The sequence below is a fragment of the Lithobates pipiens genome, unplaced genomic scaffold, assembly GCF_037356315.1.
Source record: "Lithobates pipiens isolate NorthernLeopardFrog02 unplaced genomic scaffold, aLitPip1_a1.2 Scaffold_10, whole genome shotgun sequence".
Lineage (NCBI taxonomy): Eukaryota > Metazoa > Chordata > Amphibia > Anura > Ranidae > Lithobates > Lithobates pipiens.
In genome coordinates this window covers 138,800,268-138,803,230 of record NW_027507686.1, presented here as the reverse complement: position 1 = coordinate 138,803,230, position 2,963 = coordinate 138,800,268, and the positions used below count along the sequence as shown (strand labels likewise).

The 2,963-nt window shown below is 38.0% G+C and overlaps 1 pseudogene; it reads left to right on the top strand.

Annotated features, from left to right (window-relative positions):
* Nucleotides 1–611: 611 nt before the first annotated feature.
* On the top strand, nucleotides 612–2,186 carry LOC143925705 (posterior protein-like; annotated as a pseudogene).
* Nucleotides 2,187–2,963: the final 777 nt, after the last annotated feature.

Below are 2,963 nucleotides of genomic sequence, written 5' to 3'. Positions count from 1 at the left end.
CCCTCTCCTGGTCTGAGCCTAGCCGATGCAGCAAAGCCTCACGGAGGACCGCCGTATTCTTGTATAATATGTTCTGATTGTAAGCTTTGTGATATTGTAATGTCTTTTTAATACTTTATGTTAGCTTTCCTAATTTCTTGGGAAATAAATAAGATAGTGTTTTACTAGCAGCAATGTGTGTGTTTTCATAAGTAACTTTATATCAGTGTGCCTAGTAGGGTTGTATAAACTAGATAACTATGGGAAGAGACAAGGTAATAATAGTTTGTAGAGCACAAAATGTCTTTCAAATGGCACCCCAGATAGCATGTGGCAATCCTAAAAGCTGCATAGAACTTACAGGACAGAAGTGCTCAGATACAAGGCAGCTGATAATGCCACAATAAGTGTGGTGAGTCTTTATAATGGATAGGCAAAAATTGAATTGGTTTGAATGATATCAGGTAAAAGTGGTAACAAATTAAGAATATTGAATGCTAGAAGAGCGATTTGTTTTTGTTTTGTGTAAGTTGTAAGAGCTAAGGATAATTGAGTTTGGTTTAGTACTCAATGCAGTGTTGGTACGTTAGTACAAATAGAAGTGTGTATTGTGTGGATTGTATGGTTGTGAAATGGAACTTGTGTATACATATGTTAAAAAGTATGCCTCTGCCAGTTATCATACATGTGCAGATGAAACTCTTGAAAGCCAATATAAGGTTCTATTATCTCAGTGTCAGCAGCATAATAGCAGATTATCCGGCAAACAGCTAAAAAAAGTTAAGAAAGAAAAGTTGGCTAATGAAATTGCAGTTTTGCTCAGAATTAAAGTTATAACTGAGCAAATGGCGGGGAAGTGGGAAGTAGAGAGGAGGCGTCTGGGTGAGGACATAGCGAAAGTCAGTGAAAACCTTCTAAAGATTGCAAAAGCCTCCAGTGATGAGATGGATGAATTGCGGGCAAAAGCAGGAGATTTGTCAGAGAGAAACAGTGAGCTACAAGAACAGCTCCACAGTTACAGCATGGACTGTGATATGAAGAGCAAACTTTTAGAGTCATTGCGAATTAAGTTTTCAGAGATGGAAGAGTTGGTTATGTCTTTAGAAAGAGAATTAGCAAATGTACGCTCCCAGCTTCTTACTACAGAGAAAGTTATGGTATCGCTCAATGAGCACAAAGGAACATGCCAATTGGCCGATATCTGCACAATCAATGAGGAGAAGGGCCGTGATGAAACACAGTCTGCTATGGCACCTATAGCTTCAAGGCAGAATGAGAGTTTGATGACAATCCAAGAGAGACTTACTTTGTGCCAGATTTTGGGTGAATTTAATGCCCTAGAAGCACCAATGAGTCTGTCCAACAAATTTGAAGCTCTAGTAGTTAAATTCCATTTGAGTAATGAGGATGCATGCTCTCTTCTGAAAGCATGGCTACCAGGACCTTTGGTAGGTCAGTTATCGGCACAAGTTAATGATAACGTAGCAGATGCAGAGGTGTGGAGGAAAGAGTTGCAGCGTATTGTGGACAGTCGTGATAATGGTATGAGTGATTTGCAATGAATGAAATTTAGGAGAGGAGATGACCCAATTTTGTTTTGCAGTGAGTATCTTGCATTGTATATGAAAGTGTTCAACTGTCCTGACTTATTGGAGGACGATGCAAGTTTCATATACTCAATGGCCAATAAGTATTATGTAAGCTATCCCACTAGAATGGCTCTGAGGAATTCTAGATCCTACCAAAATTTTGTCAATATCCTCCGAGACTTCTGTCAAGAGTCCAGGGAAAGGGAGTATGGGTCAAAGGCAGATGTATCCATAATAAGCAGAGGTACAGGAAGGCAGAGAAAGTTCAGACATTGTAAATGGAATAGGCATAGACATAAATTTCATAAAGCCCTTAAAATTGCTAGCATGGAACAGGAAACCCCAGAAGTACAGGTACCTACAATGAAAACCCCCACCCAGGACAGGGACAGCGTAACTCAAAGGCCTGATATGAAAGATAGCAGCCAGGACAGATTACACAGTTCTGAAGGAGAGAGAAGAAACGACAGTTCACACCCTAAGCACAGCCAGAGACAAGACTGGATGAACATTCCAATATTTGCCCCCTGGGTTAATCTACCATTCTGGCTTGTATGTAGTTGGATGCAAATTGCATTGCCATTTTTTCTGAGTAATATGGCAACTATATTGCATTAATGGGAAAGGCTTTGGGGACTTAAAAAGTCAATTGTCATGATAATTGTGTGTAATCACTGTCTTTGTGTTCCTTTTCCAGAGACCATAGAAGAAGTTAAACGGCTTTAGATACTAACATTTGCGTTTGTTTGCAGGTCTGTCAAAGTAAGAACAACAGTGGGAAAATATAGCAGAACAGGGGTTAGGTTATTGTAAATGCATAATCGATTATCACATGGTACCATAAGCTCATTAGTTAGTAATTGTTTGCAAACAATGAAAAATAAATAGTACTAAAGAGTTACAAATGAAGCTACAATGTTGTGATGAGATACATATGCTTTGTTTTGTTTTTGTTTTTTTGTTTTGTCTTGTTTTCCCCATTAACTAATTGTATTTCAGATTGGAATGACCACTCTTCTCAGGAGGAAAGTCCATGTATGTTAACTAAAAGTTGAGTGTTTGTCATTGTTGTAAGGTGGTTGTCTTGTCATGTTGTTTGTGTGATCATGGCCAAATTTTTTATTTTTTTTACATTTTTTTTGTATTTTTTATTTATTTTTCTCAATTTTTTTGTTTGATATTGGTTTAGTCGTCTATTTTATTTTTATTTTTGTTCAGGTGGAAAAAGTAGTAGGTTTAATCCACCTGAAAGGGGGGTAATCGACAATGCCCTCAGTTAGAACCAGTCACCTGAAAGGGGGTAGTGCATACACCGTAAAGATACAGATAGATGCATTGTCTTTGTAGCTTGTAAAATTTGAAGTTTTTGAGAAGCAACACTGACGTTCAGTTTTA